The sequence below is a fragment of the Rutidosis leptorrhynchoides genome, chromosome 4 (assembly GCF_046630445.1).
Source record: "Rutidosis leptorrhynchoides isolate AG116_Rl617_1_P2 chromosome 4, CSIRO_AGI_Rlap_v1, whole genome shotgun sequence".
Taxonomy (NCBI): Eukaryota; Viridiplantae; Streptophyta; class Magnoliopsida; order Asterales; family Asteraceae; genus Rutidosis; species Rutidosis leptorrhynchoides.
This window is the reverse complement of record NC_092336.1, coordinates 491886303-491901198: the sequence shown is the minus strand read 5'-3', so window position 1 is coordinate 491901198 and position 14896 is coordinate 491886303.

Sequence of the window (14896 nt, the reverse complement as noted above, 5' to 3'; positions counted from 1 at the left end):
TGACCTATCAGAATCCAACAAGTGGCATAATGAAGAAAACATTTGACAAAATAAAATTTGTTAGAAACAAACAAATTAACTATGAGAAATTTTGTTAAGAATCCACGCTAACGAAATCCTAGCTAACTGTTCCTAGCTAACTGTTAATTCCGTATTACATTTTAATTATCGCAATTTATTTATCGCAATTTTAATTCTCGCAATTTTATTTATTGTCATTTAATTTCTGTTATTTATTTTACGCACTTTAAATATCGGGACACGTATACAAGGTTTTGACATATCATATCGACGCATCTATATATATTATTTGGAATAACCATAGACACTCTATATGCAGTAATGATCGAGTTCTCTATACAGGGTTGAGGTTGATTCTATAATAATGTATATACTTTGAGTTGTGATCGAGTCTGAGACATGTACACGGGTCACGATACGTATTAATTAATTCGAATATTATATATTAAACTATATACGAATTATTGGACTGTTAAATCGTGGACTATCGACCGTGGACTAATAACATTGAACAATTAAAATGAATTAAAATATTAATTATAACATATGAAACAAAACATTTCTTCAAGTTTGCCACTTGATTTCGTCTTAAACCTCATTTGTATCTTCACGATTACATTCTGCGTTCAAACCTTTCATGATTCTTGAAAACACCTCAATCGATAGGATGAATCAACTGCACTTCATCTACGGAAGAAAAGATCTATGCATATAGTTATGCACCTGAGAACTCTCGGCAACTGAGTAAAAGTTTAACACGTAGCCGCGTCAGATCCTTTGGCATTTATTAGCAAAAATAACTTTGCGATCCCTTTTCAAGGTAGCCAATTTTGTCACAGCTCCAGCAAGTCAACTTTGACTTTTCATTCGCAGTAACCTTACTATAAATCCTGATATATACGAGTACCCTTTTGATACCGGAGAATTCTTTTATATTCCACCATATTACCAGCAGACGTACTAGCAACCTCGTTGCTTCTTGGCTTAAATCTCTCTGACAAATCATTATATTTATTCATTGAAACCCTATCATATACTCATCCGCATCTTGTAACGAGAACTGCCATACCAATTACCGGGAATCAAAAATCAGTACTTTGAAAACTCACAGCATATCTACACCAACAGTTATATGTATGACATTTATCTCTTAGAATTATGATCTCTCATTCTGAAATTCTGAAAAGCACTCAGTCACAAATCAATAATCTGAATGTTGAGAAAGCTGAATGAAGTAGCAGAAACCATAGACAACCATAAACGCCCTTAATCATCGGAAGTTTGATGATAAAGAATAGTATGTTGGAAAAGCTCAGAAAGGTTGGAACTAGAAAACGGACTGAGCTAACCACGAAGGAGACCAAGGACAAATACAAGGATCATACCATATATTCAAAGAATCCAGATAATTCTAGATCCGATGAAACCTTTAACGAATATCTTGCTCCGTACTTATGTTAAAATCTTGCGAAAGAATCTTCCTCATCAACCCTCGAACTTAGAAATTCCAAAATATCATCATCAATATCTTCGATATTTCTGAGGATATTTTCATAAATATTCTCGTCCGAAATTATATACCTCTTCGTGCTTCCTGTGTATCATTATATTGGAAACATTCAATAGAAAATTTAGTACCAAAAAGCAGATTATGCGGAACTATGAAGAAAGCCGTGGACAAATCACAAAGAATAAGTTTGACTTCAAAGAATCCAAATGATTCAATGTCTGCTAAAGTCTTTAGTGAATATCTTGCTTCTTACTCTAAAACCTTGCGGACAATAGTTTTTTATCATTCTCTGATTTTAGATATTCCGAGATATTATCGTATCTTTCATTATAAATATCCTCCATATTTCTGAAGATATTTTCATAACTAATCATATCTGAAATCATTTATCTCTTTGTGCTATCAGTGTTACATCATATAGAAACTGTTAGTTCCTATATTCTGTAAACTTTCGAGCTTAAAATATGAATGTTATTGAAGTAATGTTGGGAATTGATGCATGAGTTAGTATAATATAATGACACTTGATCAACGTGATTATATTACAGTAAGTCATGCTGAGTTTCTAATGGGACGTGATGATTCACAGATCATAACGTCATCATGCGCCATGTTACATAACTCTGTCATTCTGCTTAACTTCTGAACATATCAAGAAAGTATATTCTTGATAGTTCTATTCTTAGTGAATTTGGTAATTTGACAAATCAAATCATGCTATTACGTTCCTTCTTATTTAGAACATTAACAATATTCATTCTGAAACTTTTATCTGCGAATTCTAGACCATTACAAGAGATGCCCAATCGCAGTAAGAAGAAACAAGGGACATAGCTCTGAAATAGAAAATTGGAGTATAAATCGCAGCAAATAGGGGGGAGTATTAACTGGGATGACAATGATTATAGAAAACAGAAGCAAGGACATCGAAATATAAGGGAAGATATAAAATCCAACAACAACGCAGAAATTACAAACTGTGGATATTAATATGAATAGCAATATAAAGACACGGAAGAATTAAGAATAGTATCACCCCAAGGAAATAGTAGAAGTAACCAGATTCTTCTGGTGGAAGATTAAAAAGAAGGATGATAGAAATGATAATTAAGAAAATATCAAGGAGTAGAACTGGATGAAGCATTTTCCCAACCTTTTAGAAGTAAGAATTAAGAATGAAAGTATAGGAATGATGAAAATAAGGGAACGGAAGAAGTTCATTTATAGTGAAGATACCAAACAAAGCAATCGATACAGATCATCGTATTTAATTATAGAGATCTTAATTTCCTTACTCGCCGAAGAATCAAATCTTTTAGATTTCGAATTTTTTTTTTAAATCCCTTGAATTCCGGAATTCAACCAAAACAATGTCAAAAGTGAACACGCATCCTATTTTCTAAATTCAAACATAACTATGCCAAAAGTTAAGACGAAACTTTACTTTCCTATTTCACTCTTTGGTGATAGCTTCATTCGTACTCCTCGAATAATCGAGTTATTTTTATCCATATTACTCAATGATGATAAAACTCAATTTATCAATTCACATTCATCATGAAAACATTTTTATTGTTAGCCATGACCACCTCACTCAAATTTCGGGACGAAATTTCTTTAACGGGTAGGTACTGTAGTGACCCGAAAATTTCCGACCAAATTTAAACCTAAAACTGTATATGATCTCGACTTGATAAGAAAAGTCTGTAATGTTGAGTCTCAATGTTTTTGAACTGTTTTACTATATTAGTTTAACCTTTGACCATTCCAGATGATTCACGAACAATTGATTTAAAATAAAAATGCATATTTATATATATACAAAAGTTATAGATATTATATGTCGAAACTTATATTAACAAAAGAAAATAACAATATCAAGTAAATACATATATAATACTTATAAATATATAAGACAATCATATTTAAAATACAAACACAAATTGTATAATGTATTTATATTAAAATGAATAAATAATATTCAACATATGTTATATGTGGTACAACTATAATATGTACTATTAATATGTCAAATATAATTATACATTTGTTAAATTAATATCACTACCATTATTTTTATTATTATTATTAATGTTAGTATTAATATTAAAATTTATATCATTAATATTATTATTTCTAATACAAGATATATATATATTTATATATATGAAATTGGGTATGAATAAGTTGGTATTTATAATTTGATATGTTGTTATTATTATTATTAATATTATTGTTACTATTGATGATATTAGTATAATTAGTATTATTAATATTAATAATATTATTGTCTTATATATGGTAAATGATATCATTATCATTAGAAATATTATTATTAATATTATATTATTATAAATTTGTATTATTATTATTATGTATATTATATTAAGAGCATTTAATATTATAGTTATAGTTATATTTATATTAATTAAAATCTATAAAGATAAATATATAAAGAGATATACATATATAGTGATATATAGATATAAATAGATATATATAAATGTATATATTAGAAAAACAGTATTTTTATTCATTATTATTATTATTGTTATTATTTAATAATTATTATTTATGTAATTATTATTAATATTAATATATTTATATTAATTATGTAATATATAAAGAAAAGTCGTACGAATTAGATTTCAAGGATCCATCAAACTGTATTGAAATTTTGTTGTGGTCTTCAATCTGTTACATGTCTATATCAAATTCCCAATACAGTCCAAAATTCAGTACAAGCTTTATAGTTCTTTATTTCTTTTATTTATATTCTGTGTACGATCGATTCTTCAGTCAATGAATCTCGCTATAAAACAAGAGCTACACTGAATTATTACGGCAATTAATCAATCTTACATCCTCAATATCAATTATTAAATTTCACAGCTTTTAATTATTAAATTATATAAAAAAAATGGGAACCGAGTCAGGTACCTGCTCTGCTTGTCTATTTTTTCTGTCAAATCTCAAATTCGAATTAAATTGCAAAATGTGTAAATGCTATGTTGTTAGAAAACTTTTGTTTAAACTGCTCACAAAGTTTCAAACCCCGATCTTTTGTATCGAGCAAGAATTTTAGAGTCAAAGTTTAGATTTCAAAATGTCAAACAAATGTTCTTGAATGAATTCGAATTCTCTGTTATGATATTTGTTAAATTGATAGTTCCTAGAGTTTTTAGGAGTGATTTGGAACGTAATCTCTTCAGGTATTTTATTCTAAAACGTATTCAAAAGTTGAGTTTGATGTTGTGTTCTTCGTGGTGTATATCGAACAGTAGCAGGCCTTTTTATTTTTTTTAAACGATTTAATTCACTCAGCTAATCATATTTCAAGTTCTAAAACTAATTAATTAGTTAGATGTTAGTTTGGTTTTGCCTCTGGCCGATTTATTGAGGAATCTGAGTGAATGATTAAATGGGAAGAAGAAGAAGAACATGGAAACGAAATATATACGGGATATAATTAAACCATATGGGTATAAATCAGGAAATACGAAAATGGTGAAATGGTTTAGGGTGTTTGCGGAGAGCGGGAGGTCACGAGTTCGAGTCTTGTCGGGAACATTTTCTTTTATGCAAAGTTTTTATGGTATACACTCTTAACTTCATTTTTCTTTATTATTATTGTTATTACTAGTAATCATTATGATTATTATTATTAATGCTATGATTATTATGATTATAAATATTATTGTTATTATTATTATCATTATTATTATTATTAACAATTATTATTAAATGTAATTATTATCATTATTCTAATTATTATCATTAACTTAACTATTACTAAATAGAATGAGTATTACTACTATTATTATTATGTTTATGATTAAAATTATTATTATTATTATATATTCATTGATATTGTTATTGTTATTATTGTTATCTATATCAATATCAATAAAGGTATCATTGTTAGAATTTTAGAATTTATCAGTGTTATTAATATAGGTATTATTATTACTAAGAAAAAGATATAAAAATATTATCACTTCACTAATATTAGTATTTATACCATTTTTATAATTATTGGTATAATTATCATATTCAAAATTATTGATATCATTATTATTATTAATAATATTTTTGTATCACTATTATTATTAAAATTTATCATTTTCATTTTATTATTAGTATTACCATTATTAATAAGGTTACTATTATTATTAGCAAATCATTATTTCTCCAAACTGGTATTTTAAACAGATAAATATTTTGTACATAAAATATACTTATTACGCATACTATAATTATATTAAAATTTCACATAACCATATATATATATCAAACTTACTAATATTATTTACATAAATACTTACAAATAACAAACTATCGATTTCTAAATATAACATTTAAACAAGTATGGATATAATAATATAACTATATAAATAACAACTATTTTGAATATAAATACAAATTAAATATATAATATATAAATTAAGATATTATATTTTTGTTCGATTACAATTATATGTATTAATATATATACTTAATATAGGTTCGTGAATCCAAGGCCAACCTTACACTTATTCAATGTCGTTCTATGTATTTTTACTACAAAATACATTAGGTGAGTTTCATTTGCTTCCTTTTTACTCATTACATTTTTGGGCTGAGAATACATGCAATGTTTAAATAACTGTTTTTGCAATATTTATATGCGTGAGTTTCATTTGCTCCCTTTTTACTCATTACATTTTTGGGCTGAGAATACATGCAATGTTTAAATAACTGTTTTTGCAATATTTATATGCGTGAGTTTCATTTGCCTTTTTACCCTTTATATTTTTAGGCTGAGAATACATGCGCAATTTTTATAAATATTTTACGAAATAGACACAAGTAATCAAAACTACATTATATGGTTGAATTATCGAAATCGAATATGCCCCTTTTTATTAAGTCTGGTAATCTAAGAATTAGGGAACAGACACCCTAATTGACGCGAATCCTAAAGATAGATCTATCGGGCCCAACAAGCCCCATTCAAAGTACCGGATGCTTTAGTACTTCGAAATTTATATCATGTCCGAAGGAGGATCCCGGAATGATGGGGATATTCTTATATTCATATTGTTAATGTCGGTTACCAGGTGTTCAATCCATATGAATGAATTTTATCTCTATGTATGGGATGTATATTGAAATATGAAATCTTGTGGTCTATTAAAATGATGGAAATGATTATTTATGTTAAACTAATGAACTCACCAACCTTTTGGTTGACACTTGAAAGAATGATTATTCTCAGGTACGAAAGAAATCTTCCGCTGTGCATTTACTCACTTTAAAGATATTACTTAGAGTCATTCATGACATATTTCAAAAGACGTTGCATTCGAGTCGTCGAGTTCATCAAGATTATTATTAAGATAATTATAATTAGATATATTATGAAATGGTATGCATATCGTCAATTTTCGATGTAAGGAAGTTTGTCTTTTCAAAACGAATGCAATGTTTGTAAAATGTATCATATAGAGGTCAAGTACCTCGCGATGTAACCAACTATTGTGAATCGTTTGTAATCGATGTGGACTTTGTCCGGATGAATTAGGACGGGTCCTTTCACCGGCAACCCACCATTCGGCTACCACAAACCACCACCACTCTACTTATAAATTTTTTTTTCTCGCTGTAAACAGCCCTCAAGTCACCAACAAGAAACGTTTAAAGATGTTCATGCTGTCGTGTTGTTCTACTGTTTTTCCCAATCAAAAACCTATAAAACCTCCTACTACTACTACTATTTCCTTCTGTTTTGCAGCCCACAAAACTGTCACCTTAACACCTTTATTCGACTATTACAGTCTACTGTAGCTATAACTATATATTTTTGTTTCAATCGATCTCCTACTACAACTCCTATTTCCTGTTAACTGCTACAACTACGGATGTCCGACTCAATGAACTAAACCAAAACCATGAAACCCATTTAGATAAACTACTGCTGCTTATGTTTTCTATTTGTATACGACCACCATCAATTCCTTTTTATCAACTATAATTGTTGTCGGTAAAAAAAAAAAGATAAAGTGGAAAGGATTTTTTTTTTCCTTTCGTAACTGCATTATGTTGAGCCATCCGGTATCATCACTCACCCATTTAGTTAACGAGCCACTTAAACTTAATTTGGGTTTGCAAGTTGGGCTGTCTTATTTTATTGGGCTAAAGTAAAACGTGACTAGGCTGCTACCTTTTCAAATCTGATCCAGTTGCTGCAAACAATCATCATAATTGTTTCGTTCCAGCTGCTATTATGCTTCGGTTTTTTTTCTGTTTTTACAACCTCGAAACCCCCATTGAAGAAACTGCAGTTGCCAATTGTCTTTCTATGATGATATGTGATGATGAAAGGCCACAAAGTGATAAGATGATGAGGTGACGATATGGTTATGGTCTTATGATTATAATTTTTTTTGTGTATGATGATGATGAAGATAACGAAGAGGTGATTGAATGATGATTTGATTAGGAAGATAATTAGACGATGATGATATTATTGGAAGAAGATGATGGTTACTAGGATCGATGTGGTGAGGAAGGCAACGAGGATGATGAAGTGATGTTTCGATGATGATGAGATAAGTATCATGATGATAATGATGCGGAGGATAATAAAGTACGATGCTGAAGAACCGAAGTAACTGGATCACTATGGTTCGATGCAGATGTGAATATGGATTGGGCTTAGTTAATTGGGTTTTAAAATGAAAACAGAAAAATAATGATTTAAAAGAAATTAATTACCATAATTATCAGAAAGAATCAGATGGTTCAGTAGCGTAGAGTGTGTTCGTTAAACTAGAGGTCGCAGGTTCGAGCCTGGCCTCTGACATAGTTGTTATCTTTTTAAAGGTAGTTTTATTATTATTATTATTAATTATTGATATGTTAATTATTATTATTATTATTATTATTATTATTATTATTATTATTAAGTAATAAGCATTATCATCAAAAATTATTATTATCATTATCATTATTATTAAAATTATCATCTTATTAAAACTTAATATTTTTTTTATTATTATTAGTATTATTAAAATTATCATTTTTATTATCATTAAAACTATCATTATTATTATTATTATTATTATTAGAATTATCATTATTTTATTATTTATATCATTATTATTATTTCTATGAATATTATTATTATTATGAAAATTTCTATTAATTTTATGAATATTATAATAATTATTATTAATTATTACCCTATATACTAATAGCCACTACAATTTTTGTAGTTTCAATACATTTGAATTGTAGTTTTGTGTTTGCGTTCACACTGCATTCGGCCCCTCATCTTTACCTCAATTTACACAACGACCCCTCAAATTTACATTTCTTCGGGGGTAAAAAGTGTAAATATACAATCTTATTAAAATAAAGAAAAACCTAACTCCACCCATTTTTTTAGCGGGTCCTATCTTTTCGCTCGGTGCGAGTTAAATTTTTCCGAACCCACCGTTCAACTCAAAAAAAACTTACGAACACAACGGGACTAACTATACGTGAAACGGACACTTCAAAAAAAAACGCTCAATATCTCGGACTATATTCAATACACATACACACACCTATAACACACTCCGTTAACTATGAATACGCAACCCAAAGGCCCCGCAGCATCGCGCGGGCTCATTTTCTAGTTATTATGATTATCATCATTATTATTTTTAACATTAAAATTATTATTTTTAACATTATTTATCTAAAGTATATATAAAATAAGTATAGTTAATTTAGTTATTAATAAAACATACAAGTTACTAACATAATAATTAATAATAAAACATAAACTTGTTCGATTATGATTATGTGTGTTAATATATATAAATGATATAGGTTCGTGAATCCGAGGCCAACCCTGCATTGTTCAGTTGTTCAATGCCGTTATATGTATTTTACTACAAAATACAATATGTGAGTTTCATTTGCTCCCTTTTTAAATGTTTTTGCAATATATTTTTGGGACTGAGAATACATGCGCTGCTTTTATAAATTTTTTACGAAATAGACACAAGTAATCGAAACTATATTCTATGGCTGGATTATTAAACCGAATATGCCCCTTTTTAGTCTGGTAATCTAAGAATTAGGGAACATACACCCTAATTAACGCGAATCCTAAAGATAGATCTATTGGGCCCAACAAGCCCCATCCAAAGTACCGGATGCTTTAGTACTTCGAATTTATCATGTCCGAAGGGTGTCCCGGAATGATGGGGATATTCTATATGCATCTTGTTAAGGTCGGTTACCAGGTGTTCACCATATGAACGATTTTTATCTCTATGCAGTTTGCAAAATGCCTGATATGAGATGATGTTTATGAGAAATGAAATGAAAATCTTGTGGTATATTAAATTAATGGAAATAATTGTTTATGATAAACTAATGAACTCACCAACCTTTTGGTTGACACTTTAAAGCATGTTTATTCTCATGTATGAAAGAAATCTTCCGCTGTGCAAATTGCTCATTTTAGAGATATTACTTGGAGTCATTCATGACATATTTCAAAGGACGTTGCATTCGAGTTGTTGAGTTCAACAAGATTATTATTAAGTCAATTATAGTTGGATATATTATGAAATGGTATGCATGTAGTCAACTTTCGATGTGATGAAAGTTTGTCTTTTTAAAAACGAATGCAATGTTTGTAAAATGTATCATATAAAGGTCAAGTACCTCGTGATATAACCAAATGTAATGTATTCGTCCTGATGGATTAGGATGGGGCATTAGACTATTGAGTCTTCATGACTCAATCTTACCCAAAAACACCCAAAATCACCAAATATGGGCTTTATGTTCACCATTTACCCAAACCCTAACCCTTATATAAATTAAAGTAAGGAAATCAAAGTTAGGACATACCACTACAATCAAAACGTAGCTAGTGGATATATGAACAAATTTAATACACGCGCTTTGGCCCGAAATCAACTTCTTCTTCCTTGATTCAAGCAGGTTTCTCACTCTAGAATCTTTAATTGGAGAGATGATGTGGTTGGTGATAATGTTGAATGTGTTTCAACCACCACACAACTGGCCACTAAAGCCCCAAACTCGTTCTCATGTGAAAAGACAAGAATGCCCCTCATTAAACTTTAATTTAAAAAGAATGAATCTGTGCACAGGAGCAGTGCGCGGCGCGCACACTTACCCCTGCGCGGCGTGCACGAAGATCTGGACAGTTTCTGACTTCTGTTTAAATACACAAAGACACCCACACTCTATGTCCCATATTTACACTGCTGTACAATCATAATTTGGGTCTTACACGATTATGTTCTCGAACTTGGGTGTTCCAAAGGTACGTTTCCGTTTACTTACTTAGGCCTACCTATGGGTGCTAACATGAAGAGAATTTCGTCTTGGAACCCTCTTAGAGATCGGTTTGTTAAACGTTTATCGGGTTGGAAAGCCAATTTACTCTCAATCGAAGGACGTTTAATGCTTGTGAATGCGATGTTGGAAAGCTTAGGCATCTACTATCTATCGTTATTTAGGTGTCCCGATCTCGTTATTAATGACTTAGAGAAATTAAGAGCTCATTTTTTCTGGGGTGGTACAAGCGACATATCGAAGATGCATTGGGTACGGTGGGAGCTAGTGTTGGCTTCCCGTGATAAAGGCGGCCTTGGTGTTGGTAGTTTGCGAGCATTTAATCTTGGGCTCATGTTTAAATGGATTTGAAGATTTGTATCCAAACCTTATTCTTTATGGGCAAAAGTCATTAAAGCTATTCATGGGGAGTCGGGTGGGCTGCAAACAAACCCGAAAGGGAATGGTATTTGGTTCTCAATTTTAACAGCTTTTTTTAAGGCTAAAAATTCAGGTGCAGTCCCCTTAAACGTGCTGCGAATGAAGATTGGTAACGGTTTTGGAAAGATAATTGGTTAGGTGATGGCACGTTAAAAGACAGATTCGGTAGATTATTTCGGCTAGAGAGTAATCAAGAGTGCACGATCGCTGAAAGATTCATTAATGGGTCGTGGTTATGGGCTTGGAATCGAGAAGGTATAGGTTCACATAATGAGGCATCTGTTCATGAGCTGGTGTCGAAAATTGGCAGGTTGGTTTTGGGTGATGATATTGATTTTTGGATATGGTCTCTATCGGTTGACAATGGATACTCGGTAAGTGGTACTAGAGCATTTATTGACGACCAGGTACTTCCTTCATCAAGTTTATACACGATGTGGATAAAACAAATACCACGGAAGATTAATGTATTTTATGGAGGTTGACGTTAGATAGGCTTCCCACTCGACTTAATCTCTCGCGTCGTGGAATGGAAATTCAATCGATAAGGTGTGTATCTTGTGACATTGCAACTGAATCAATTCATCGTGTTATGTTCGAATGTGAAGTGGCATCCGATTTATGGAGAAGAATTTGTATTTGGACCGAGATGTCGTTGCCCTTTTTTTCCGAATGGACTGACTGGATAGCTTGGTATGAAGATTGGCGAGAGTGCGAGGATGCAAAGGTTAGATTGTATGTCATCGTTGCTTCTACAGTTTGGCACTTATGGAGGTTCAGGAATAGTCAGTTATTTCATCATAGTCCGTTAAAACGATGTATTTTGTTTGATTCGGTATGTCTTTTTTTCTTTTAATTAGTATAGAAGTAGAGGTAAAAAGATTGTTAATTGGAACGATTGGCGCTGTAAGCCGTTGTAATGTGGTTTGCGAGTCTATACTAGCTCCTTGCTAGTATAGTTCGTTGTGTTTTAATGAAGTTGGTTGTTCAAAAAAAATAAAAAATAAATAAATAATAATAATAATAATAATAATAATAATAATAATAATAATAATAATAATAATAATAATAATAATAATAATAATAATAAGCATCGACATAATATTGTTCGGGATTCCCTTGTTGATGTTTGTTATCGATCTGGGATTTCTGCGAGAAAGGAGGTTGACATTGGGTTGTCTGGAGGGAACGACAGGGCCCTCAGACCTGCAGATGTGTTACTTTATTCTTGGGATTGTGGTCGCGATGTCTGTGTTGACTTGACAGGGTCTTCTCCTTTGACACAGTCTGGGCTTTCTGACTTTGTCCCTGGACGTGCTGTGGTTGAGGCGGCTCGTCGGAAGCGGGTCAAGTACGAATCTTGCTGTCAGACGATTGGTTATGGTTTCATTCCTTTCTCATTTTCTTCCCTTGGGGAATTAGAGAAGGAGGCTGTTTCTTTGCTTAAGCGGGTTCAGAAGAGTTCGATGGCGCAAGATATTGGTGCCGGTGCTGCTGCTCATATTTTTACTAGGATATGTTTTGCTATTGCTAGAGGTGTGGGGGCCCAGATTGTCTCTAGGCTTCCCACTAATTTTTTTTTAAGTTTTAAAACTTTTAAGTTTATTATTATAATAATAATAATAATAATAATAATAATAATAATAATAATAATAATAATAATAATAATAATAATAATAAAAAAGAAGATTTGTTGAAGTTACATGTAAAAACAGATTTGATGAGTTGTTTGAAACTAACAAGCGTTCAAAAAGAACACTACAATTGACCAATTACAAGAGGGTTAGCATAACAATAAACAATACACACCCGAAATAGAACACCTAGTGGAGAGAAATAAACCATTGCATAAGAAACCCTTAACAATGTAGCAACCGCCAAGTAGAGTAAAATCAAAAAGCTTTCAAGCCCGAACGATGTCCACCAGAAAACTCCCAGGCTACTGAACACACTTCTAATTCAGTCCACATAGACACAGAGCTACAAAATCGCCCACCGGAAAGCTCAAGAACATCCCTTGGCGATGTATAAACCGGTTAAGAAATATAACCGGTCATCCGACCTCCGACGAGGTACCGGATGCCGGTGTCCCAAATAAATTAGGGTTCCTTTTACTAAAGTGGTAGGGGAGCATCTAGATGTTTTACCACAAAGAGGGAACCAAACACGTTTGATATCCCGTTTCTTTGGAGCGTGATGGATGAGTTAATGGATCTCATCCCCCATTAGTTTGTCAACATTTACGCCACATAATCGTAAGGGATTTTTCATAAGTCATTTCTCAATTGCATAAAACTTTTTATAACTCAAAAACAATTATACCTAATAGACATGCTAAACAGAAATGTGTAAAACTGTCTGAAACAGCAAAGAGTTGGTGTAGTGATAGTGATTTGCTTTCTCTTATGTGAGGTCAGAGGTTCGACTAATACTCGATGCAAAATTTCCCTAGTTGTTACCCCTCTCATTTCATGGACCTCGGAAGTTGCAGACGTCTTGCGTTCGGGCCTCATCCGAGGGGGTTTTACTACACGCGATGCCCGTATGAATTCGTCGTGGGTATTTGATAAGTGATGAATGATTCGTACCAAGCAAATATCGAGTGGGTGGGTATCGACATCGCGTTCGATCTCCCGTCAGTGATTCCTAACCGATCTTAAAAAAATGTCTGTCTGAAAGTTTTGTAATCGTTTGTCTCAAATTCTAGTAATAACTCCCCAAAACGTGTTTTTTAAAAATATTTTCAATCTGTTTTAAGGACTCACTAGAATTATTAGTCCTTAAATATGTAAGAATACAAATATTAGCTGGAGATAATGGCCACGAGGCTTCATAGATGCCTCTGACCTCTGGGTAACAAATACAGAATTATAAAATGAATTAGATTATTCTCAATCTGCAATTGTTTATATATTATTTCTTCATTTCCCATTCTATTATTCATGCAATTATTGTTTTAGATATTAAACTTAGCACTACCCAGGATGCTTCAAAGGTATCTCCATCTCCATACAAATAATTACAATAATCATGGTTTAACATATTTATTGAAATCAAGACAGATTGAGTAAAATATTTTCTATATTTCAACCAGTTTTGCTGTTTATCGAACTGTAAGATTGTGGACATGAGCCAGCTAGTCTTGAACATGAGCTAATTAATGATAGATGCACAAAGGTTGTTAAAGCAGCAAGATTACCGGTAGCGGAGACATGGAGGGACAGAGTGGTGCTCGGCCTCCCCCAATAGACCCAATTTCAATGAAATATTAATAGTACATATTTAATTATTTTAGTTAAGTCTCCCTCAATAATTCATATAAACCAACTGTTTGAGTTACAAATACTCCAAACCTCAATACGGGATAATATTAATTGAAACATATCTTACAAGTTTACCTATCACATATATTTACATGGACCATACTAGTTCTCATATCGCAAATTTTATTATAACATTTTTTTTGTTATTTTAGTAGTTACTAAAGTTCCGTAATGTAGTTATCTATCTATGTTTTAAACAATTAAAATGATTATACAGATGAAGTTGTCTCTTTTAGTTTTATTAGGTTTGCCTCTTTTA